Source organism: Bombus pascuorum, chromosome 1, assembly GCF_905332965.1.
Source record: "Bombus pascuorum chromosome 1, iyBomPasc1.1, whole genome shotgun sequence".
Lineage (NCBI taxonomy): Eukaryota > Metazoa > Arthropoda > Insecta > Hymenoptera > Apidae > Bombus > Bombus pascuorum.
The window spans coordinates 4075381-4102450 of record NC_083488.1 but is presented as its reverse complement, the minus strand read 5'-3'; the positions used below and the strand labels follow the sequence as shown (position 1 = coordinate 4102450).

General features: G+C 37.8%; 1 protein-coding gene across 3 annotated transcripts in view; it reads left to right on the top strand.

Moving 5' to 3' along the window:
• The first annotated feature begins 21 nt into the window (after positions 1-21).
• The window catches only part of LOC132912707 (uncharacterized), a 46688-nt gene continuing 19639 nt past the window's right edge, over positions 22-27070 (top strand). For 2 of the 3 annotated variants that reach the window (XR_009659261.1, XM_060970375.1), the window contains exon 1: positions 22-413. The gene's annotated coding sequence lies outside the window, so the exon portion shown is untranslated. Of the gene's footprint in view, positions 414-24332; positions 25095-27070 lie in introns of those variants that run through there. The other variant, XM_060970385.1, reaches the window with a different exon arrangement.

The following is a 27070-nucleotide window of genomic DNA, read 5'->3' as shown; positions in this document are numbered from 1 at the left end:
CTCGGGCTATGCCTTTCTTTGTTTAACCTCTTCCTTGTTCCCGTTCGGTCGTTCCCAACCCCCAACAATCCCGCAGCCACCGTCTAACGCGGGGCTGCTGGAGGGACAGTCGGTTTTACCTTGTAAACGAAAACGTGCTCGCCGTACTCCGGTCGCGCAAATTTTTCTCGTGTCGCGTGTCGAACGTCAATCGAACCGCTTATCAAACGGTTCATCGGTTTAATCCTGCCGATGCGACATGTCATATGAGTAACTCGTCGCGCGTTTCTGACGTGTTATGGCGTGGAAGTGGTGGCGAACCATTGCAGTGGCATCGTTCTCGTCCGACGACACCGGGATATATTACCGCATTGACGATCAACTGTGTTGAGCCTCCATGGGAACATGAAGATACCACCCCTGTCATGACCCAGGTACGCGTACATCTTCTGATTTTTCATCCTTTTGTCCCTGTATGCCATTGCTTGTCAGATTTCGTAACAAGGGTTGCGTTTTATTTCGTTAGGTGCTCTTCTTTTTCGCGATTCGATACTACATTGCAATTATAGCAGGTATACAAGCTTCATTAAACGATTAATAGAATGTTTCGCATATCTAAGATCGACGTTGATTAGTTTGCTTTTCGATGGATGTCACAGTGACGTTTCAGATGTCATGTTGACAGATTTAACGAAAAAATGTGTTTTAAAAAGGTATTTGGTTAATCTCTAGATTATAAAAATTCATGGTATTTTAGGTTAGCTAATCTAGAGAAACTTTTTATGGTTAGTAATTATATGTAGATCGTGTGGTAGGATGCATCTGCAATCTGTTGGTGCATCACCTAGCGTATAGGGGCATCTAGGAAGTATTTCATGAGATCAGTGACTCAGGGGTGGTGTGTTTCTGTCTATAATTTTCGTTGAATTCGAGCAATAGTCGGAACTCGATGTTGTGCGTTATCGTAAAGGCGCTGGGCGTTCTTTTGAATGGTAGATTTCGGTGCCATTGACGCGCAAGGAACTCGGACAAATCGCATGAATGGGTAATGGCGGCACCCCAGGACAATAATTTTAGGTAGTGACATAAGTACGTATAGCGCTGCGATCGTTCCATTGATCTGTGTTACATCGAAGTCCACATTTCCTGAGTCTAGTAAAACGTTTTGCAAATTTCCATTTCGCTTTACAATCTATGTCTGGTTCGACTTTATGCTCGATTAAAATAATGCAAACCTTTTTACGATTTTATAAAGTTATACCGGCAGTATATCAATATCGAAGTAAGAATAAAATAGTTACTGTTTCAGGTTATATTTGTGCTTTTCGATCGTCTAAAAATTTCTTAAGTTTGGAAGAATTATGAAAAAGTTATTGATGCACAAGAATTTCCCGTTTCAATCTCTTTGCCGAAGTTTCTCTTGAATTTTTTCGTTTGTTGAAACGAGAGCGAGATTGGGACGTGAAAATTCGTAGCCGGTTTAACGATTACTATCGGTCAATTTGTCAACTGCGTAAAAGTTGGTCGCATTTGCTCGCAGTCATGAGCGTCCACCTTGAATTACTTTTTATTACAGTGCTGCGCGTGTGTGATGTACGTAGCACACGTATGACGTATGACTTTAACGTGGTACGTAATTCCTGTGTACTACGCGAACCATGTAAATTATTCAGAAGTAAAAGTAGCTTAAATATGGACGTATCGTTCATACTGGCAGAGTAATAGCGACCGTTCAATATGAATCGAACGATATTCTTTTATGCAGGAATTCAACAATTATATAAAATTCTTCTTCGTATCCGTATACTAACAATCTGTTTAACTTGCGGAATATGCATTAAGAGGTTCGCCCTGAGTATTCTTGCAAAAGAATCTGCTATTCATTTTTTTCTATCATGATCCGGTTCTGTTCTACACTTTTCCCATGGATGATTTTGCTATGTTCGTATGTATGATAGGTATTAAAATTCGAACTGTGGCGTTTATGTATAATCGAATAGGAAAATACTTGATAGCTGGACAAATAAGTGGCGTTTATGCGCGATGACGTTCTTCGTTCGTAGCCCATTTCGGCTCACTATTTACCATATTTTATCTAGGGCGGCGCGGGTAAATCGATACGCGCTACTTTCATTCATGGCTGCTTCCCCTCACACGGCTAGCACGTTGCCTCTGCGTACCACCACTGACGAGCAACCTCCACAACCCCTTATCCCCACTATCGGTGCCACCACCACTATTTTGCCCATTAGTGGCTATCTCTGTTGCAGTGATTCTCAAATTCCTTCTCCTTTCTTGGTAGAATTCCTTCTCCTTGGCGCTTGATGACGTCATGGAATTTAGTCCTACGCTCTACTTATATATACGTATATATTCAAGTATAGAAAGACCAACGTATTGAAATCGACGATTATAAGTTGATAATTTTTTTTATAAATGAACTAATCTTTTGTATATACTATTGTTCGATTAATTTATATACTGTCGTGCATTTATAAGAAAACTATCAGCTTCTTTATATTACTCGTAGTTCATCATAATTATAAATTAACGAATTTCTAAGAGATAATTATAAATTTAAAAATAGGATTTAAAACGATTTTTAAAATTTGAATGCTTAAACATTTGATCATTTGGAGATTCGAAAATGGAATAATTATTATGGAAAGTGAATTTAAATGTTATTTCATGGAAATGAAATTGGAAAATAAAGGCACATCGTCTTTTCAGAATTTAATGGAAATGTTTTATTTATGATTTTCACGAAGCCGATTCGGTCGGTTTGAAAATGGAACTTTGTTAACAAGCTGTTAGAGCGAAGCCAGCGAATCGGGTCATTACCGTGCGGTAATTTGTCAAATTACCTTTACGAACCAGGCGTGCTATGGATCGTAACGTTTCGCACATAAATTTTTAGTCTTTGCTGTGTTAAGTGTACGTAATTTGTACATTTTTGCAGGCAATTTTCTTCAAGAAGAAATTAGAAACAAACCTCCGAGTCGACTAGAAATTAGATTATCTTTGAAAGTTCGAGCAATCAGAGATTCAGATGTTCGATCGTTTGAGAATTCCAAAAATTTGATAATTCGTGAAATTTGTGAAACCAAAAATTTCCGAGATTTAAGAACTAAAAGATTTCAAGATTTAACGATTCAGATTATCCAAATTCTGTTGAAGTAAAAAGTTTGAAAATTTGCCAATTGAAAAATTTAGTAATTTAAAAGTTAAAGAGTTTGAGAAATTGGGAATTTGAGATTCTAACGTCTCTCTAATTTCTGCAACCTTCTTCTAGACATAAATTCTCTATACATAAATTCTGTGAATAAGTTTTCTTTAAGCAATAATTCTCTGCCAATGGAAATTTTTTTTGATAGAGTCCCATCGTGACGATTCCTAGTCACGAGCCTGTTTAATATTATTCGAAGGTATTCAGAGAATCACACGGGCGGACAGTACGACCGAGATTATAGATTACATTTGCAGATTCTATTTGCATACTAGGTTAAGAAGGGCTTCTGTTAGTCTCTGTTCAATATCGTATCACGACTGAAAAGAATTATCCTTCGGTAGGAAATCTCGTTCTCTTCGATCGTCTCTTCTCTTCCTTTTTTTCTTTGCGTTTATCGTTTATTCGAACGATATACGTAACAGGTAGCTTTCAATAGGGCTAGGCATTTAAACATCAGCTTTCAACTGAAACGTAGCTTCCATGAAATAAGAGGTACTTATAATGCTAATGGAATAATCCGATGCTTCTTCGCGAATTAGATTAAATCCGAGATTCCAAGCATTTCGAGTGCTCTCGTTAATCCCTTATTCTCTGTATCGATGTTCAAATAATTTTGTAGGTCGTTTACGAGCCAAATTATAAATAATTCTTAGCGATCAATATTTAACGATATTAATTATTTACTCTAATCGATCATATATTAACTTAATAATTATAACATAATTAGTAGGTGTCTAAATTAATTTTTTTAATTCACTCTAGTGTTAGTAATCATTTGTAGTTCAAATATCGTTTCGTCTTATTTTTAGTTTCGCCTGCATAATTTCACGCGAGATAGCCGAATATAATAGAGATTAATTTCTTAATTAAGTTTATATTACCTGACTTATAAAAGGAGTTTTTCATCAATTTGTATAGTAACGAAACGAGTAATAAAAGTGAATTGATAACTGTATTCACTCGGTAAAGTACAAAGTAGCAGGTTGAGAATCAATGTTTTGCTACCATGTTGATATCACTACCACGTTCACCACCTACGGGATCATCCTCGTTGGCGCATGGTTGCAAGAACTTTCCAGCACCACCTCCGCTACCATCGCTACTAACGATGGAGATGACGATCTCGTGATTTCAAAGCTTGATTCTGTCGTATACAATTTTCAATCGCTTCCGACTGTTTATTAGCGATAAAAGCACATTATTTAAACGTGTAGCATATTGTAGTCGAATTATAGATAAAATATATCAATAGAAAAATTAATCCAGAAAATCAGATTATCATCTCGTATTATTTATCGATACAGTAAAATTATAGAACGCTGCCAAGCTCTCAACGACGAATTCGTAAAGTGATGGAAAACTCTACGAGCCAAAGCTGTCTTACTACGAACGATCGAATCTACTTGCTCGATTCACTCGCCAGTTCACTCTTGGCGATATTATTTTCGAATGATTAAAAAGTCTGCAATATCTGCGCAACGTACTGACACATGTATATTATAAAACGAATAACAGACACGGTTCTAGATATAGTGAAAGAAATACGAAGACAGTGTTTCATTTCCATCTGAATAAACCTTTTGAGACTTATACATATGCAACGAGCTTTTGTTTAACCGAGCTACGTACGTGTACGATATTTCTCTCGGAGATTTCAAAACATTTTCCAATATCATCTGTCTTCTCCGACGCTTATAAATACACTCTGAACAGATATAAACGAAACATAAGAGGGATAATTATTCCTTGCCTTGATCCTCCTATGTTTCTCCTATTTCTTATCTCCCAATCACGCGTTTAATAACTGTTCCTTCTACTTCTCGTCTCGTATCGTACAACGATAAGACGTCTAATTTCACTTGTGTCTAATGTTATTATGTTTTAATTGTGACATTTTTAAGAGATATCGACATTTAAGAGATTGTCGCGGTCAGTTTGATGTTCCTTCAAGAAGTTCAAGTAAATAATATGGTTACGTATGGACGAACAACGTGTTTTCCGTAACGAACATAATCTTCTCTAGGGATTGATATGAGTCATGCCAGGAAGTTGGCTCGAAGCCATCGCTATACACCATATCGCATCGCCGGGCTACCCCCACTATTCGCTATCGTCACCACGTCACTGCTGACGCCCCTTTACACCCTCGCAGCCGAGTATTTCAATCGTTCGTGGCTGGCTGAGTCTTCCACCCACCCATTCTCCCACCCTTCGCTCACCCTTGCCCTGACCCTTCTCGTCTCTGTTTCTTCGTCATCGGATTACCACCCTCTATTTCCCTTCCTCTCCCTCTCTCATTCTCTCTCTCTCTCTCTCTCTCTCTCTCTCTCTCTCTCTTATACGTTAGCTATCCCCTTCTCTGACTCAGTCGTACACGCGATTCACCAACGCTCTCTGTCTTCCTATTTTTAGAACAGTCCGCGCGGAATAAACGGCCCCATAACCACCCTGTTCTCGCTGGCTGCACGGGGGTAGAATCGACCGTTGAAACTTTGATTTTACTTCTACGGAAGTTTAGTAGTTGAATTATTGGGGCGGATCAGTTAAGCGAGGGGAAAAAAGCAACGATCGAGATATAACGAACTTGAACTACTTAGGGTAGAATTCCAGTTACAGCGGAATCCGCTTATTACGGTCGCTTTGGCATTTCTTGCAACTCTCGATAAGAACAACCGGCTGATAGCATTGAAATATACAGAATACGTAGAGGATGGAAAGTTTCCATTGTTGAATTCGATTTATTATCAACAATTACGATATTTGTACGATTTATATCTCTCGCGAACTGTACACGTTTGATACGGCGCTACGTTTTTTACGAACAACCGTTTTCGAAAATAATGAACAAATTTATTTGAAAAAGATATCAAGCGTTGCACGTTGCTTGTTCGTGTCTCTTAGCTCCTCAATGTAATTCTCGTATTTACAACGCGTTTCGAAGTTCGTCGCTCCATGTAACGTATGAAAGATACGAGCTACGCTACGGATAATAGCAAATTTCGAAGGAAACTTCTGGTACGAATTTGCTGAGAACTCTTATCTTTTCTCTCTTATTTATTGCTCAAGTGTTATGTTTAATATATCAGCAGTCGTAGTTCGATTACAACAGATTACAACAGGCGGATTGTTTTTAACTATCTTCACTTCTAATTTCTCTTTTACCTAATTCTAACTAATTTCCACTCATTATAATAATAATTGACGACGTTATCCGTGATTATAATAACCAGACGACCAGTTCACTGATTCTTCCCACTGTCTATAATTCGTTGTTGTTCCAGCAAACGATAAGCCAAGTTTCGTTTCAACAGATATAATTCGTGTTTTTCGTGTTGGTATCTTGGAGTTCGTATTTTGTGAATGAACGACGCGTGAGAAAGGTGTTCCGTTAAGGTTGGTCAGGTTTCTTTAATCTGATCTGCTGGTTTCCGTAAGAGCAAGAACCACGTGCGAGGGCAAGGTACGATCAGAATATAGCAATTAGCGAAATAGCAATTTGAATCGAAAATTCAAATTTCAGATCGAGATAGAGATGACGTTATCAAACAATTTTCGTATTTCGTTTGTTAATTGTGATTCGTTTCTAACGAAGCGATTACGATCTATCATAATGTTACTGGAAATAAGAATCCCTGGCTGAAAAATATTTTACTGACAGAAATCGCACGCAGAAAGACCAATTTGTTTCTCAGTGCGCATTGCGCATATCAATACTTTTGAACTAACTTCTTCATGAAAGCAATAGTATCTAGCGTTGCATCTTGTTACTCGCACATCTGTATTTACATTGGAAGGGGGGCGGATCTGGTGGGTAGTTTGCAATTCCAAATCGATTTTATCGTATCGCTATAATAACAGTACGTGCGTGCGTGAATCAGTTATAAATATAGAGTTGCCGTGTTCAAAGATTTCTCGAATGACCCTCATGGTATATGTTAACTGCGTTCCTCCTTCTCTTCCTTTTTTCTATTCTCGTAGGGCCATTGCGTGGGCGTAACGTTCGAGGGCGTAATACGTTCGTAATATATCGCAAAGGGGGTGTTGGAAAAGAAAGACACGATAGAACACGAAATTAAGGATAATAAATGTGAAACGGTCCGTTTATCCAGTCATCGATTTTTTTTACGATCGAGCTTCTCGTACGGAGCTAAATTAAACGAGCGTTAAACGTTCCTCCTGTAGATCCTAATTTTTCAACAACCGTATATTTTTATACTACCTGCAATTTTCGTTTGTTATTACGTAACCGTACATGATTCATAAGATTCGTCTGACCAAAAAAAAAAGAAAAAAAGAAAAATGTATTGCCATTCACCACGAAAAAGAAAAGAAAGAAACCAACCTCTCCATCCAGGATGTACTTCCGTTTATGGAGATAGGTTTTATAAAGCTACAATATTTAATTTTTTCGATCGCTTATTCAGTCGCGATCATGAGTCGAACCGAGTTGCAGACTTTAATCTCGTCTTGAAACACTCTCCTATTGTGCCTGGTAGGTCCGATTAGAAAGGATACCAGACTTTTTCCCTGTCGATTCAATATGCTCGCGGCCACGATGAAAATCTGATTGCGAGGCTCACCGTGTATCTAGTTGCAGCAGTGTCACCGCTTCCGTCTTTTCATACTTTCTATCGTATCATCTGGTTTCGTGGTTTTCGTCTACTGCTTGGAACGAGTACGCCGTGATGTTGAATCGAACGTAAAATTAACCATCGTCGGTTGGAACTGGGTAGTTTTGAGGAGGAAGAGGGGACCATTAAGGAGGATGATCATCGTTAAAGATTGGATTTACCAGATAGGAAATTGAGATTATCGGGAATAGATTAGATTGCTTTGTCGAATTGTTCCTCGATCACTTTCTACTTTACAGTCTCCGTTGGTTGAAATTGAAGTTACCGATCGATTTAATTAATTAATTTAATTAGTCACCGATCAAGTTATCGATGTAGTTTCCGTTGCCTTTTCGTATTTCCAGGTATTATTTTATTTTTAATTCTCAGCTTGCGAAGCATTCATGCAGAAACTCGTAGATCAACGAGCAATTAAATACAGATATTTTTATTTTTTATTAAACCAGCCCAGAGAATCCTTTTTTAATACTCAGTTTTCATCTCGCAATTTTTTGAACTTTTGAAATTTGAATTTGAAATTCGATCAAAAATCGTGGAAATTCGTTACAAAAGTTCGTTTCTAAAACAAATCGGCGAGTAATAAAATTGATAAACAAGCTCAGTGGAAAGTACTTAAGAGTAAAATTTCCAATTCCACGGTACGATCTCTCGTTCCTGGCTCGCAATTAATTTTCTACCGAGAATCCAGACTAATTAAATTTAATTATTAATCGTGGGAAATGAGTTTCAAAATTCGTTTCTAAATAAATTCGACGATCAGATAGTCGCTATTCGTGAACTAGCAGAAATAGAGGGAGAACGATCGGACTATATCGTAACTATGGTCTGAGAGTGGAGAACAGTAGAACACGAGCGTTCGTGATCAGCCACATTGAAAGTGCCTCGCCTATAAAGGTCAATTCTCCTGCTTTGAAATTAATATCTTGAGCGAAGAAACGTAGCTCGTTGGCTCATAAAGCCAGCCTTTTTTCGAGCAATTTCAACATTCAGTCAAAGGCAACCTACATACCTCTGTACAATTTCAAAGTGAAATTTTCTTGTTTCGCTTGTTTGTCGCTTGACTCGGCTATACAGAGTTTCACGATTTCAAAGTGGCTTCGAGGAACAAAGTAGAGGAAGACAATAGGTACTGCCATATTTGGGACGTTGAATATCTGAAAAATCTGTTCGGAGAAAGACGTATAGATTGCTAGAAATTTTGTTACGTAACGAATATATCGGATCGTGAATTAATTTTGTATTATGACTTGTTGCCAAATCTCAACTCTTTAGTATGTATAGTAATGTATAAATAATGCTAGATTTAATTAGATAGACGATCATTACACAATTTAACTAGATAGGCAATTATTCATTTATTTTCTATGAAAGTTTTAGTATTTATTTTTGTATGAAAGATCGAAGCCACGTTATTTCTATTCGACACCGAAAATACAGCAAAATTGTTCTCTAAATCGATCGGTTTACATTCTTTGTTATTTTATTACACCATCAGAAGATTAAATAATATTATCCGTGATACTGGTTCGCAATTCTATATCTGTTATTCATATCGAATAATGTACATGAAATCGTATTTAGAAAAGTAATTACAATATTTATAAAATCGCTTCGACGTCGAAGCTTACACGTTGAATTGAAAGGAACGAATTGGCAGGAATTTAAGATAGTCTAAAATTTCAGTCACATCGCGTGAGTCATTAGTCCTTCTTGTAAAATGTACAATCTTCAATTCACCTCGCTATTTGATGCTATAATTTGGCATCTCGCTATATGTACATAGTATGAGCTACTATAGAATATGAAGTCTCATTAGTTAGTTTCATCGCTCGTTTACCAATGGAGAAAGTGATGTTACGAGCGATTACTCTTCTTTATGCCATCGAACCGTACAAGACAGGGTTTGCTACAATCTGCCAGTTAACGCACGTTAAAGACGATAATTAAGATCGTTCGAGTAACAGCTTCTCGAGTTGTATAAAGACGTGGTTCATCCTTTGCGAGGAATACAAATTCTACTGGAATCGTTCCAACGTTTCAATAGATATGTTTTATGAACGGAATATTACGAATAAAATCCGATATTAAAAATATGGGAAATTACGTGTATAAGAATTGTATAATCCGCATGAGTGCCAAAATGCTGGAATCGTTGTACAATATTTTAGATTTTAGATCGAGGTCGAACGCGTTGCGTTACATTCGTGATTGTCCCGTAATTGCAGGAGTTTTCAACATTTGAAGGTCGTCATTATGCTTCATTTCTCTTTTTTCATTTAATATGGAATCGCGTGATTTTCTGTACGTGCAACGACAGGAAAGACAAAAACAAGGCCCGTGCAATCAAGGTTATTCTGCCAATTAAGTAATTGCTCGTGATTTCGTTAAGCTTAATCTGTCCCTCGTACGATTATCAGCAAACAATCTTGGTTGGATGGTACAGAAACTCTACGCCGTACTTGTGCCTTTACATATCCAAATATAGACAAGATACTAATCTTAAAAATGAAATCGCAACCAGATATTTAACATTTAAAAGTGCAACAGTTTGAAAAAGTTAAAGATAGTCGTTAACGATTTTCTTTTATATTTGTCTCAGACACGCGTACTTCGCTTTTCTAAATTACCTCTTACAGTTTGTTTTTCTAAAATAAATAAATAAATAAATAAGTAACAAAAAGATAAATCGGTCAGCAATGTTCTATAGCAATCCTACTTTATCTGTATATGTACATGTTTAAAGTTCCCGAGTCTCCTCCTACAGTTCTCTTCTATAAGCAACGAAAGACGAAGAAAATCAGAAAATATCGCGATGATAACAACGCTATGTAACATCGTGTACGCCTAATATTCCCGAAGAAGCAGAATCGATCCCAAAACATCGATCCTTGAACGTTATATAGGCCGAGGACATTCTTTTCCGAGAACGAAAGCAGTTTTTAGAGAGCGATCTATTCTCGCGCGTGAGCCGAATAGCGCCAGAGAAATTGTAATAATCTGCCGCCAAGTGTACCAACTGAAACAAAAAGGAGGCTCTACATCAATCGTGCAACGTTAAAGCAACTCCGTTTGAACCTTAGAAATAGCAGCGGGTATTTTTCAAGGTTCAAAACCGTTCCTCGTTGTTCCATCGATAAACGTCAACTAAATTAATTCGAGTGACTCTCATCCTACGCGGTTTTTATTTTTCCTTCATTTTTTTTTTTTAACATAACGAGTTATGACACGCGGAAAATGTCATGATCGAAATGTCCACCGGTATTTTTTTTCTGCCCCACGACCACTTAAGATCATTTTTCTGAGAAATTCCATCCTTCGTCCTTCGTCCAACGTGTTTTCGCGTTTCTTTGCCGCGGTTTATTAATAGTTGTAACGTCCACCGTGAAGTTTTTGTCGCACCACTCACGCAGACGACGTAGAAAAACATAGCGGACGTGGATCTCGTTTGGTGCATCGATGCATTCTTGGAGATTTGAGAGGGAAGCCTGACGCGTACAGTTTATCTTGACATTGAATTTCAATCAGCCTGGATTGTTGGCGAATTTAGAAATTTCAATTTCAATGTTTTGCCTCGCATGTGCGTATTTGGGTATTTTTACTGAAATATTTAATATCGAACGTCTAAATTGGAGAACTTCGTCTCTTTAAACTTTGCATTTTAAACGTAGGTATTCGAATTTATACTCGCATCTCTTTCGTCAGTTTGTATTTCTTCGTTTTGAATGTTTAATTTTGAATCTTGTTAACTTCGAGATGAAAATTACGCGCAAGATACTTTAGTCTACGCAACAAACTTCGACTTTCGGCCCACTGAAATTTCACTCCAAGTTGGAAATAAAATTCATTTTGTAGTCTTATGAAACAGACATATTAGGTCGTCGCAGGAGTTTCTTTCGTTTTATAAGGAATAATTTTGTAATAATAGAACAAGATGGATCGTACGTAATTCGATAAAATGATATAAAAGAAAAGAACGTTGTGCATCTATTATTTTCCTTGTAATATGAAGCGACGTCGATTAATCAAAATAAATGAGACTTGTTTCTCCATTCGACTGTATATTTCGTATAATATGCCAATACAACATACTTTCATTCTAACGTTGCCAAATTTTAATAGAATTCCAGGCTAGTCGTGTGTTACGTAAGAGATCGAAAGAGGGGAAACTTTAATGAAGACTTCGTCTTATCTGTCTATCGTGTTCTGAAATTTATTGCAAAGGATTAAACGAGATTTCGTACGGATTTTAGAAGTCTGTTTTTAATGCAAATGAGAGAAAAAGATGTTACGAAGTGACGAAAGAAATTGCTACTGGCAGACACGTGTTTCTCTTTTCCATATTTAAGTTGATGCTGTTAAATAACGATCAACCGTCTGTAACATTCTGTATCAACGTTTGCATTACGCCTTAAAAATTCCAATGTATATCTTAACTTGGAAATTCAAAGTCGAAGATTCGAGTTTAATTCCGATCCATTCGAATTGCAAGAAATTATGTTTCCAGCTAACGTATACTATTTTCGATAAGAAGCTATTTTCTAGAAAGCTGTCTCTCTCTAATTAATCCTGCTACTAGTCGTTAAACGAAATATGAAGTTGCAACAATGTAAAGAATCTGCAGAAATATATGAGATATCCAAGATAAACCACTCGTTACAATACCTACACATAATAAGTGACAAAAACTTGTACCTATGTTCGATCTCTTTAGTTACGTTTATAAAAATATGAAATTGCATAAACATTTGTAATCTCCTAATTCGCAATATCGAGCCCTTAGATCAACATTTACGTATCGAAGCTTCAGAGGCTATAGTTTATATAAACGGAAAGAAATAATCAACCTTCTTACGAAATTATTTTCTTCGGTATAAAAGGATTAGATACTGTATCTAGCGTGTTGCAAATTAGAAACAATCCACGAAGTATACCGTCATCTTTAGCAAATCTCATCTTCGTCGTCAGCCTTCGAAGTCAGCCGTAAATACACCGTTGTTAACCATAAAAATCTTACAAAGGAGGACGAAAACATCAGCGTCCGATCTTTTGTGACCCACTTGGTGGTGTCCTTGCACCTGCGATGGAATGTGGGTCGAGTCGAGCGCTTCGTCTGGATCCCGTCGAAATTCAATTGCCATTCGTTATTCCTCGGCTAATAACTATCCTGCGCGATGATTTCTTGTAGCCTCACCTCAGACAGCAACGAAATCAAGATCGAGGAAACGGAACGAAAAAAAAGGAAAAAGGGAGGATCAGGCTATCACTTTCCTATCGCTTTACACCACTTTCACGGGTTCAACATACGTACTAATAATTTGTCGTCCTTTCAGAATTTTCAACTCTGCGTTCGTGTCTCGAAAAGAAGAAAATATTTATTTTGTCGATTTGACAGCCTGGAAAAAGGAATTGGATTACGTATACGTGTACGTAACTGCCATTTGTTTCCACGTGGATCTTAGCGGGTGCAAACATCTATCCACACTCCCACCCCATACATATATATTCTCTCTTACACCTGGTGCTACGAGTTAAACATATATCCTTATTTTTGTTCATCTATATACGTTATTCTTTCACCTAACCTGTCGTATACTATCTTCGGCTTACAATTACTTCCTTGCCTATCTACAGAATCTTCTTCCAGAATCTGGCATTCTCGTGTAACGATAATAAAAGTAAGTGATTTCTATGACTTCTTTTTCAGGCTGACGAGGTCACTGGACCTTTTTGGGATGTAGATAGTCCTGAATACAAATATAAGTTTTTTATTTCACTCGTTTGTTTCGTTTATCGTATGTTATACAACTTCTGTGATCATCTTTGACGATGTAATCATTATTGGCGCGCAGCGTAGCAACTGCCACATCAGAGGCATCGGAATGCAAAATTTAAGAAATTTCACGAAGATATTTACGTCCCAAAAAAGTTCTACTCCCATGTAACCAGTGACTGATGCAAAACAAATGGTCCAGAAAAATCTCTCGCTGTTGTTGTTGTTACACGAGAATTCCCTCTTCAAGCAGCCTCTTATCGTTCCGATTTTTTACGAGCATAACGCGTGCACGCGTTCCGAGATGCTAACATTCCTGAAAGGGTTCACTTGCTGTTTACCGTATGTTCAGCTCCTCGTTCAGGTTTCTAGAACTGGAATCTGATTCCACGTTTCTCGCGTTTCGATGCAATTATTCCATCTGCCGATACACTGGGTGACTGTGCTTACAAGCGAAAGTCCAGTCCATTCTTCGCTTGTAGTTCGTTTGAGACGCTCCACCGCCCTCGTCATTCTCGTTCTCTCCTTTCCCACACCTCGCATTCGCTTTGCCTGCGCTGCATGTTTGTTTATTTAAACGAAAAGCAGAATAAATTCCGTTGCCATATGAGACGACAAAGCAGGAGAAAGTTACTGTTAACATATGCACATATGTTACATATGGATTTAAAGATACGGATACAGACATAAGAATAAGTTAAAGTATACTTCCAGCGAGTGTTTTAAGGCTTCTAAGGGGACTAAGGTTTGTCCAGGTAGATTTATCTTCGCGTGGGAGGAGTTGGTACGATTTAGCACGCGATTAAAGCAATTAAAATAACTATAAGTTGCGCGGCGTTGATTACATATAATTAGACAACGAATTGTTACGCATTCGTAGGTAATTTGAAGATGTAAATATGTAGAAAATTCGCGTGATTGTGACTATAGAAATTATTAGCGTTGTAGCAGCAGAATAACAATTAGTTTATGGAAATAACATTTATAGGCAATGAAAGGTAATAAAGATACCAAACAAAGCACGGAATATACAAAAACACGTGAGATATCGAAACTAAATTATTCCTTGTAATATCTATGTAAATTCATTTATGTAAATTTTATAAAATATCTACAGTCTAATGATTATATATATATTTTTTATTATTTTGAAATATGTACAGTGCTGTCTTGTTAGTAAGTGGCCACGGGACGTGACCTTATCTGGCCAATTATAGAGGGAGGTATTTCTAGGAAATTCCAAGTATTTCTCTCCTCTGGTTTGGTTCACGTTATACCTTCACCCTCTTGCACGTTAATTTACCAACCAATATCAGAATATTAACAAGTTGATAAATTACAAATTACATTCCTCTTAAATTTTATAATTTCATAGTAAGCCTTGTTGATCAGGTGATTCGTAATTCATAAAAATCATTACGCCTGTCAGTAAATTTGATAGCGTTTTAATAGAGAATCTGCTAATACCAATGAAATATTGCTGTTATTAAATCAATCGTGCAAAGGAGCTCCGATATATCTTTTCATTCGACGTACATAATTTCGAAGGACGCTTTCACAAAATTTATTTCAAGAACAGACAGAGATAGAGACGGACAGTTAGCGAAGCAAAATCTTAGCCAATGTTTAACTCAGCGTTAACGTACGCGAATCCTTAATGGAACGGAGGTCCTTCGATTTTGCACGATGCAAACTCAATTTGTTCGCCATATACCGGCTGACCTAGTTCAATGGTTACTCGGATTATGCGATATGATATGTACATGCGTATAACAGTTCGTAGAAGTATACGCCCAGTTTGAAGAGAATGAGAATATCGAGCCAGAGAGAGCAAGGGAGAACTTACAATTTCTAATAATTAAGATCTTCGACGAAAAGATGGGCTAACGACGAGCCAAGGATATCCTTAAAGATTGCTCGTGATCTTGTCAATCCTGTTGCGATTTATTAATTTCTGTAATATATTTATATTTCGATTTATCTGTGATTTCGGTAAACAAGAAGGCTTTGTAATATTTTAAGAAGACGTTTAACATCAACATTGAGACGTGAGATCATGCGTGCCAATAAGAATTTCTCCACAGAGTTTCTTCAAACTCGAGATGATATCTTAACGATAGAAAAACATAATTGGATCGATAATTGGATCGAAATCGTAATAAAATTTCTGTTTTAAGAGAGAAGAGAATTTCCTGTAAATTGATAGTGATTCTTAATACCTTAGGTATTCCAATATAAAGAAGCGAGATCGAGATCAAAGAAAGACTTTGCAGAGCTACATACAGCTTAACATAATTTAACAGTTTAGTACGGTATCTGCTATAGAAAGTATTCGAGCTGGAAGAAATTGATCAGAGTCGTTGATTGATATTTAAAGAAAGGTATAGAGATTAAATTGAAGGATATCGTTTTATTTTACTGTGGCGTTGTAATTAACCGCGTCTCGTGAAACTGAAAGAAATCGTAAGATCGTGGGTGAAAGTGGCGTCGATTCTTGCGACTGTTGCGTGAACAAGCGGCCGATCGGTGAGGACAGGTCTGCTGCTCTCAAAGGTTCCTTCGTTGCATAACTTTGTAACGATCATTTACGATTACGTTTATAGTTGGACGAACGAAATCGTCCATATTTCGTTACGATTTATTTTCACGTACGCTTTCGCCTGCCGCGTATAAATCTTCTTCTTTTTTTTTTTTATTCAATCTAACTCTTTCACTTTGTTCCATTAACTTAACTTTTCATCCAGTTTTTTTTTATTTCGTTTTATAAATCCGATACATAACGTAACGTATAAACGTTATTTCATATTGTCTGACCCATTGTTTTATTTTATTAATCTAACGTTTAATCCCCATTTTATACGACCATTTTGATTTTTAATTCGGTTCTTCCATTCTACATCGTTAATTCAATTTCTGATCTAGTTCCTTCTAGTTTGTTTTACATTGTACTCACAGGCGCTTACGTACAATTACGTCTTCTCATGACCTATATGTGGTTGACGTAAAATTACGTCATTCTATAAGACAGTAGAAAGATGTAAGGCAGGCAATGGGCAATTGGTAACTCGTACGAGCAATAAGATCCTCATCATGAACAATGGTATCGTAGTGGGGCAATCTGTGAGTGTAGAAACCACAGATCCCGTAGAAATAACAAGATGGCCCAGAAATGGAACGCGATGAGATGACAAACGTCAAACCTATAGAAATATTAGAGATTCCTCGATATTTTTCGTTTTTCGTACAAGAATGCGACGGAGCGTTGTAGATCGATAAAGATCATGAAGATCGATGAAAGGCAAATTGATGATAATTTATAAAATTTCAAAAAAAAGAACAGGTATTTTTTTTTATTTTATTTATTTTTACTTAGTCCGTGCCTTTCGGCGTTGGACGAATTTTCGGTTTTACATCTCGTTTACTTATCACGCTTTTACATTCTCTCAGTCTTATGGCGTTATCACCTTATTGCTCCCTTGCTTATCTATCTATCTAAACTCTTTTCCTCGTCTATATTTATCTAAACTTTTTTCTTATATGTCTTATCCACTCTGTTATATTGCACTCCATTATATAATCTATCTCTAAAACTATTACAACTTTTGTGCTTTTGCCTCCTTGCTGTGCTTCCTTATTGTCGTTCCTGCCCGTCTTGTATTGCCCTTCTCTTCTCCATTATTGTTTTCAATTCCATTAGTCCTTCTCCAGTTTCGTTTAGTATCTTTTCTATGTCCTTTGGTCCGCTCGTTATTTCGCATTCTCCTATTACGTGTCTCAGGTCTTCTTCTTTCCTTTTACATAGCCTGCATCCTTTTCCTCCCTCTTCTTTCCAGTATTCCCTTGCTTTGGTCTCGTTTCAACATCTGAATCTTGCTAATATGTTTCTAAGAACAGGTATATTTACACAAGTAATAAATTTGAAGAAAATACTTGTCTACGACACGGAATTAATTTACATAAATTATGACGAAATGATTTAGTGGTGATTTTTAAATAAACTATACATAGATAGGAACTTATACGAAAATAATCAGTTTAGATAAAAATACGTTAGAATTAGACAATCTTTTTTTCTTTTTCTTTTCAATTTGAAACAATAGCTAGTTACGATAACGTTTGTGATTTGTATCCCTTTGTTAATAAGTCTCGGTTAAAGGCGACATAAAGTGAAACTTATTTCTCGAAATATTCTAGTTGTCAACTATTTTGGCGCCGTAAAATGATAGCGTCTTCGAGGGTAGTGGCGTTACGACGCTTTAACGCTGCTAATAAAGTAAACTTAACGATTCCATAGCTCTTTAACGCCTGTACACCGTGATTCACTTAAAACGCGCATAATTCAACCGCCGTGAAGGAATATTTTACTATCGCTTAATCGCGTCGAGTGTTCCGTGATTTATCGCCTGTTAAAAATGTTGCCGCTTCGCTCGACCGAGGAAAAAAGTCTAAACACGAAGAATATTAATTTTGGTCACCTTGAATCAGCGTCGATTCAAAGGCGGCAGAAAAAGGAGAAGAAAAAATGAAACAAGGAGCGACGAATCGATTCGTTTACAGGGTGACTCGGGAGATGAAAACCTTCCGAGAAAATTAGCTTGTTTTTTGAGAAAAATAATATCGAATCGTAAATTATTTCAGTAATAATTTAGTATCGTTAAGCGGAGAATTTGTAATTACCAGGCAGCGAATATTTATACAAATTCGCATTAAAGAGACGAAGCTTGAACAGAGATTCGTTGGAAGATCTCTTCCTGGGAACTTTTTGGAACGTTTCTGTCGTAGATATAATTTCGAAACCTACTGCATGATTTTTTGTTAATAGAAGACGCTAGAAGGTTCTCGCGCTTTGAGTGTTTTGCGAACTTCGAACGATCTTGAAACGTTTATTAATTTGATCACAAAGAATGTGCTATGTACTTTGAAACGTCTTGTATAGCTAAAAATATTCTTCCGACTGCAGCAGACTGTTAGCCAAACATCAACGTCTCGTCTGTCCAATTAACGAAAGGAAGGAACAGAAAAAAGTTGACAGAATCGATCCCCGAAAGAATAAATTTACACGATACATAGAAACACATTACCGGTTAAAATATTTAATTGCCAAATCACGTTGATCGAACAGCTTTTTTCCAGTCGGTAAATAATACCTCTAGTCGCAAAATTGAAAATTAAATACCGTGAGTCAATATTAGGCTGGTCCTTATTCTTGCACATGTAAGTATGGCGCAAAGTATTCTGAATGCAGATATTACGGCTTACAAAATCCAGAAATAGTAAATAAATTATCGCGAATATTGACAAGGCGAGTAATAAGACGATTCTTATTATACTCTACATGTATGGCTAATACGTATAATATGCACCGAGAAGCAAAGAACGAGCAAGCAAACTCGAACGAACTAATAATATTCCATACGATCGTTGGAAACCACTTTAACCTTAGCTACGAGTGTTTAGTCTAGAAACAGCTAATTATCCGAATCCTATTCGTTTTAATTGCGCGAAAGATTTTTAATTATCGTATAAATATCATTGACAAGGAAAATTCGAGTTAAATCGTTCGAGCATCGATTGAAAAATTGCCGAAGGACTGAAAAAGTAATCGGAGTAAAACGATAAATGGAAAACTGTAGGAAGGAGAAGAAAATCGGTCTCGACGTTGTATAAATTGTAATTAGGTTAAAGTTGCAAGTCGGAGGCGTCTATCGCGTTGGAACTGGGACTCGATCGACGAAGGACGTCTATAGAAAAACGGGTAAAAAGGACCTCGATACAACTCCGTCGCGTAAATAGGTGACAAACTTGAAACTCGTCGGTGAAATCGTTCGGAAGAGACATCCCACCTCGAAACGGATCTCCGCGAGATTTCATCGATCATTTTACCGCCCTATATTTTTCTACAATTTCTACAATTTCCCACGATTGTTAACATTCGCAGAATCTTTCAATTTTATCTCTTCGTGGACGTTGAATCGTCGAGAAACCCGAGAGACTCTGATCCCACGTTGTGAATTATGGATTATGCTATAATTACTTCTTCGTCGTAATAATTGTTAAGAATCGTAATCGATTCTCTCTCGTTGTGAAGTTTAAATTTCTCTGAGGAAATTTCGATTTCCACGACATTTCGAATGTCCTACTTCTATTCTTCGTTTAATTTGATTTATTTATTTAACCGCGGTGGGAAAAATCGCTTGGCTATCTTCGATGCAAAGGATAAAAGTATAAGTTTCGAGACAAAACGAACGTAAAATTCAGCAAGCGTGTTACAGAGTGTTTTAACGAACCGATGGATTGATCAAATAGATGAATCGTCGTATGTACGGCGTTAGAAGGAATAGCTGTGCGATTTACGCAATTAAAATAGCCATACGTCGTACGGTGTCGTTCAGAATGAAGCAAATTGTAATTCCCTGGACTTCTAGAAGCAGCGTTTAGAGAAAACAGCTGAATCACGTCAGGTCAAGGCATTACGCCCTTGAATATCTTACAATCGAGAAAGATATCAAACATCATCCTTCTACTGCTCAGTGGCTGAAGGTTCCAATTGCTAAGGACAACGTCATAAATGTGAGAAGAAGAAGGCGTAGGATAGCCACGATGTTCAGCAGTTTGTCTCAGGGATTTATATTAATATATAAATATTTAATTATTTTATTAATTAATTATTTATATTATATACATATTATGGTACAATTGAAAAACTTCTTTGTTTCGACAGCTTTTAAGAATCTCGATAATTGCAATTTTTGTGCGAAATCGAATTACTTTAAAGGAAATAAATATTCGAATAATTTTATTTATCACAGGAAATTCATCTTATTTATTTATTTTTGTTCTTATGTACAAACAGATTCGTTCTCTATAAAGAAAATAATCAGAGAATTACACCGTCGGTCTTGAAATCGTGTTTCAACGTCGAGCGCGTGCCTGAAACGTTTTCCGCGCTATCTCGCTCCTATCTTCTCCTTTCTCCTCGACACTTTCACTATCACTTAGAACAGCTGCAAATTCTAGCTTACTCTAGGTATTTCTATTCACTGCCTCCGGACGTAATACGTGTCGTCGTTGCTGACGAACCATTACGCACGCCTTTTGTTACGAGGAATCTTTTCAACGCGTTGCTTCTCCATGGTTGATCCATGTATCGAAACCTTACAATTATTGGCTTCGCAACTAAGTGATTGCGGATTTTGTCATTACCAGCTAATGACAAAGGCCGCAATATCCTAGTTGCCAACTCAATACATATCTCCCCCGCTAAGTTTGCCCGTGAATTTCATTCGAAGATTATTTACGTCACGTATAATATATAAATCCCGTTATGGAATTATTTAAGTAGATTACGTTTACGTGAAATTCACGTAGGATTTACGTGGAATTACGTGGTTTCATCGGCGAGTTGTAATTTATATCACGAATAACGTCCGTCCAGAAATCATTTCATCGTATCGTGACGGTGAAAGCGTAAATGGAGTAAAAGCGGTTTTTCTCTGAAATGCTCGGGCTATCGTAGGAAGGATCGAAGCTCGAAGGGGATTGAAGGCTCGTGCATGGAAATTGCGTGCGTGTTTCGGCCAAGAGCGGCCGATACAGCGTGCGACGTTGGTCCAACGTGCGTCGTTAAATTAGTTAAACTAGCGCACCGAAATTAACCCGGTTATGTGAAAGAGGATATCGAATAAATTCAACGCGCAGCCGCGTATTGGTGGCGTCAGTATATGCGCGTATGAGTGTGTGATAGGATGTATCAGTATACGTGCGTTAGTGACACAGAGCGGTGAGGAAGAGAGGAGAAGAGGAAGAATATCATGAATGAAGAACGGAGAAAGGCACACGATCACAGGCGAGTTAAACGGAAAGGAGAGGGAAAATAATGGAAAAATAAGATTAAGAAAAGGAAACGATCGAGTGGAAGCGACTATGATAAAAAATAATAGAAGATTTTACGGCGGAAGACGCGAAATCGATAAGAAAAAGAGAGTGAAATGGCAGCAACTAGGATAAAAGGAAATGTTAAGGTAAAGATCCTATGGTAACCGGTTATGTTTTGTAATAAAACCATAATTTAGTGGAGTACTGGCAGAACAAGCCCCGGAGATTGAAACAAAAAGGGCGTCGCAAGATGAAATGGGCAAAAACGAGAACCAATAAAAAGTGTAATAGAGAAGCGGACACACATAAGGCGAAACAGGGAGTTTAGTTGATGAAATGGACAGAAGTAAGAGAGATTCATAAAGCGTAATAGTGGAACAACCGCGCAGGGTGGAAGAGGAAAGTTCTGTTGATTGGGTAGGTCACGGAAATATAAGATTACAAGCAGTGGCTGAAACTGGGCACGGTTGAACCCCAATAGCTGAAGCAAGGTACTCAATTTGGTGGAATAAACTGGAATGAGAAGCAAGGTGACATACAGAGAATAGCAGAGTAATACTTTACTCGAAAGAACAGAGTGTAAGCTAGGAAAAGCTGCCCATAGAGGATAACAAAGAACTAGGAGCGCCAGAAAGGAAGTACGTGTATCAGAATCAGAAGAACTGTAGAGAGTAACGAGTAATCACAGAAGCTGGAGGAAGATTTCGAAAAAGAAAATTTCGTTACTAGTATACGTCTCTCGGAAAGAGTAACGAGAAATCGACAAGACGAAGAAGAAAGAAATTTTGTAACAATTGACAGAATTTCGGTGCTGGAAACAGACAGTTCGACCACTGCATTATATGCTTGAAAGTAAGAAGAAAAATCGCGTAGACGTGTCAAGTCGAAGAAAGAAAGATTCTATTTCTACGGACGGCTTGAAGAAGACAGTTCGATTACCGCTATGTATTTCAGAGTAAGGTGAAAAATCGCATGGATGTCAAGACGAAGGAAGAAAGATTTGATATCTAGAGAAACACAGTTTCGATTACTACTGCGTCCTGCAAAGTGAGAAGGGTCTGTATAAAGAGTAACGTACGGAAAATCAGCAAAACTGAAAAAAGGAAGATCTTGATATAACATATTGTTGGTGCAGCGAGAGATTCATTGTTGGTACAACAGAGAATCGTTCAGCTCTGTTCCATACGAAGTTCCATTTTTCAGCATGTGTCTGCACAGGACCACGATGTCTCCGATAAAGAGGGACAGAGACGCGTAAAGCAGAAGCTGGGTGTGGGTTGGAAAGAGATCGAGTATAGGCGGCGGTGAGAGAGACAGAGAGAACAGATAGATAGAGGGAGAGAGAGAGAGTCAATAGCGTGGTCGAAGCGAGGGAGCGACAGAAAAGCAGAGAAACGAGGCCTCCTCCGTTCCCTTTGAAGGCTTGCTACCACCTGCTACCACCGCCGCCTCTATCGGTGGCTGTCTGTACAGAGAACAAGCGGGGGCGGCGGTGCAGCGTCACGAATGGAGAGCAGTGACGCTGTTCACGGTTCCACGGATTGATCCTGCCGTTCCCTGTTCTTGGAAACGGGCAAGTCGAGGAGAACACGAGGAGAAGCAAAGTGTGTACCGTTTACCTTTCACGGCGGATTTTTGTGATCCGTGCACTCGTGGTGCGCCGCTCCATCGATTCCGGGGATCTGCCTCTCTGATTACACGCCGACAGTGTAACCAGTGGTTTCACCAACCACCGATAACGTTTCCGTACGTCAAAGATCCGATCTGCCCGTTATTTCGTGCAGAATATGCGCAGAGGAACGATTCGTTGAACGAGGCAGCCTCCTTTCGATCGGTTTGTCGTTGATCAAAGACGGACGATTTTGGAGCGTGAAGTTGTAAGATATATTCCCATATATAGTAGCAGATAGGAGTAAATAGTAGCGAAAGAAAACAGATTCCGAGGAAGATTCGTAGAAACGAGGAACTGTAGCTACGGTGAGAGACAAGTATAAAAAGAAGGAAGCTAAAATGATTAAATAGTAAAGGCAGCTATGAGAAAAGACAAAAGATTGTAGGGTGAAAATGAGTTATAAAAAAAGGGAAGTATGAAAAGACTAAGTAGAAGCAACTGTAGTAAAAATAAGTGGATTCTAGAGGGAGAAGATACTGTGAAAAGAAGGAGACAGTTGTAATACAAGATAAAAGATCGTAGAGGAGCTGTGGCAAAGTTATGATTTAGTAGAATACTAGTGAAAGAAACGCGAAGATTGAAATAAAAGGGGACTTTGAAGATGAAACGGAGCAAAATGAGAAGGGAATCCATAAAGTGTAATAAAGAAACGCGGGGATTAAAGAGAAGAGTTTTTAGTCGATGAAACGATATCATACGTGTTCAATAAGGACACCGCTGAGTTGGATAAAAATCGGATTAGATTTTTTACTTGCTTGGATAAGAATTTATCTCTGTTCGATTTTAGAATCGAAAAGTTGTTTGATGTTTAATGACATCTGTTCGTCGAACTGTCGACCGAATCAGCGGATGGGTCTGTTTGAACGTTCGACAGACTTTGATCAATGCGCAGACAGTAACCGTAAAATGCGAATTTATCGGTACGCGATAAGGAGATGAAAATACTCGAAGTTGATCAAATATCGGCATGTTTGTATCGAACTTTTGTAAATAGTGGATTCTTACGATGATTACATTAGATTAGCGACGAACCTCTGACGAAGATTTTACTGAACATTTAAAATATTGGATGGAAACGCAGATCGATTAAAAAACTTTGGAAGAAGATTATCTTTTAATTTAAACCTTAACTTTGAAAAAAAAAGAAAAAAAGATTGTTAGAATCATAAATTTAATATCAACTATGAAACAATTACGGACTATTCCATTTATAAAAAGCCTTTAACGAAAATTCCATTAAAATATCAAAGGAAGCGACATCCGCGTGTCTTCGATCGATACATTTTCTCTAAAGCGCATGGAAAGGAAAGAAAAATTCACGAAATTTATAAAGAGTTAACTAAAAACTCGTAACACCAAAGTCCCTTTAAAAATCAATTCAAAGTCCTGAAAATTCTATTAAAGAGAGATCGCTAATTCCAAGCAATCATTCGTTGCACGTGCTAAAACATAGGATAAAAGAAAAGAAGAAAATTCGCAAGATTAAAAACGATAGAATTTTTCGAAGAAAAAAGATTTTCAAAACGATCGCCTACTCATCGATGGGGACGAGCATCGTCGACCTGATGATGTTCCTGGATGTCTGCCAGCTGTACCTTCAAACGAAACGGAAGTCGCGGAACTTGTGCACGCTTTGGGCCATCGTCACGTTCATTCGCACGGAAGACACCGGTGAATTTCTACGTTGGTGCCGAGCGTACACAGTTCCTTATCTACGTTACAGGGACAACTATGTCAGTTCTAGCGCCAAAGAAAAGCAGAGGATCGATAAGCTGATTCTGAAGGTTCTGCAAGAGCTGTTCTATTGCGGATGCATACCACCATCCGATATCGGTCTATGAATGAAATTTTCTCTCACATATTTATAAAAATGTTCTATCGTATATGGTGGATTATTTTCACGAAGATTTTCCTGCTCGATATCTTCTTCTTGGAGATGTAAGTGTGTACGTTTGCTAATAGTCATTCTTCCCGAATTTTTCTAGTTTACGAATTTTACCAATGATCAAATTCTAAATAAGAATCGCGAATCCAGAGAGAGAGAGAGAGAGAGAGAGAGAGAGAGAGAGGGAGAGAGAGAGTTCACGAAGGAATCGTTACACGATGATTATTATTTTATTAGTGGTAGTTTGCAACGTCTTTGTATCGCATCATCGATCATAGACTCATTTAGATCCTTTTCAATTAAACTGGGAATGGAGTTATTTCATATCGGTTACTTAAGGCCACTCCTTTTTTTTTAATCAACGTGAACTTACGAATTTTCCTAAGTATAATTATTCAAAGACTACTACGTATCTTAACAAATATATACGTAGATGCATAATCGTTTGATAATATTTCATAAATGAGAAACGTAGTGCTCAAGGAGGCACGATAGTTGAGCTTATTGTGTTCTTTGCACAGAGAGCGTTGAAGAGCAGCGTCGCTCTCGATTTTAATCCCTCTGGAGGATCGATCTACCTGTGGATTGCTCTTTCAATTCGACGTTTCTCCCTTCTCAGCTGTTATTCTTTTCTTGCGTCGTTCTTCACGTGTTTGTGGCTATACGAGCCACGAGCGGACGCGTCTTGCAGAATTCCTCTTTCGTTAATGGAAAGACCACTCGACCTGTTTGTGTCGTCCATGTTGACAACGAACGTCGACGACGACCATTTCGACGAGGGTCCTCCACCGTTGCCAGGAACAGAAGCTTTAGAAACGTTGTTCGAAGGAGAAGAAGTTATTGTTCGATGGTCGAGCGTGGTAGGTTTTCACTAGTGGCGCATTCAGGCGAAATACGAGAGAAACAAGCTTAGCCTGTCTTGTGCAATTATGCGGTATTTCTGAGTCATAAATGGCCACAACGATTTCAATTAGGTTTATTATATCAGATTTATATTAGATTCGGGTATTGGATTCTGAAATACTTGATCCTTCCGTAGTCTATATTTTACCTGATAAATATCATCGATGTGACGTTTACGATACTCGATTACATTTATTACAACCATCGTATCAGTATCAATAGAAATACCAATAACAATTATATATTATAATTCACAATTATATATATAATTGTAAGTTGAGGTTTTATATCTCGGAATAGAGAGAGCAAATGAGTGGATGAATGTATTATAGAAATTCTTTATTCAGAAATCTTAGAAATTAGGATTTCCAGTGCTTTCTATCCTATGTGATAATGCATTGACAGATGGATTTATTACAGTGGATTAAACAGAAAACGACGATTATTTAACTTGAACTTAATGCAGTAGCGTGATATGACAACTCTCGGTTAACGGTTCTTGACTCTTGGCTAGCTGAACGATCAACGGGCTGCGCAGTCCAAATATGTTGAAGACCGTTAGGCCTATTGAAGTTTTCCGACCCTTTTGGCTCGTCGCCATTTGCGCTTTATCGTCGACATTGTCTGTATGTCGGCGATCTTTTCGCGGTGCTATTGGGTTGGCTAATCATTTAGTTGCCAACCCAATATAATAGAGGAGCAGCTGCGAAGAGAATCGTCGTGTCAAAAATTAAATACCAGAGAAGATGTAGAGTTTTCCTAGAAGCGAGACCCACTTCAACAGATATGATTCACGAATAACGTCCAGGTATAAAGTATTTGAACTATAACCGAGTTATTAGCAGAACAGCGAGTCTCGAAGAATCTTTGGAAGCTATTAATTATTGTTACAAGTATTACGCTAATTGCTGGTCTTTCGTTAAACGAAGTACTCTAATTGCCTCATATTTCTCCTTTTTTCGAATTCAAACACCTCTATACAAACTTGATCGAACGTTCGCCTAAAGTTTACATGGACGTTTATTCGAAAGAAAGTACAATTAATCTCCACTGCGATCTAATCTTCGCAGTGAGATCTGCTATTTAGCAATCTGTTATTTCTATATAGCGGTCGTAATAAATTTAG